Genomic DNA, 315 nt, shown 5'->3' on the forward strand with positions numbered 1-315 from the left:
ACCAACCCCCGGGCCAGCCGATCCCGGTGTCCAGCTGGACCCTCAGGAACAGCAGGCTGGAACAGCGGGGACGAGCACAAATCCCGGGTGGCAGATGAGATGTATGCAAACGGGGAACCCCCCGGAGGTCTGGGCAGGCAGGGTGAGCAGGGCTACAATGTAGCAAAGACTCGAAGCAACAGCGGGGGCAGGGTGGCCACAGCCCAGCTCCCAGCAGGGCAGGGAAAGGCGGGCTTTGGGATCCCGGGGTTTTTCTCCGGAAGAAGGAAAAGCAGCCAACGAAAAACAGCTTCTCTCTCTGGTCAAGCGCTGGAG

Source organism: Corvus brachyrhynchos, unplaced genomic scaffold (assembly GCF_000691975.1).
Source record: "Corvus brachyrhynchos isolate BGI_N302 unplaced genomic scaffold, ASM69197v1 scaffold314, whole genome shotgun sequence".
Lineage (NCBI taxonomy): Eukaryota > Metazoa > Chordata > Aves > Passeriformes > Corvidae > Corvus > Corvus brachyrhynchos.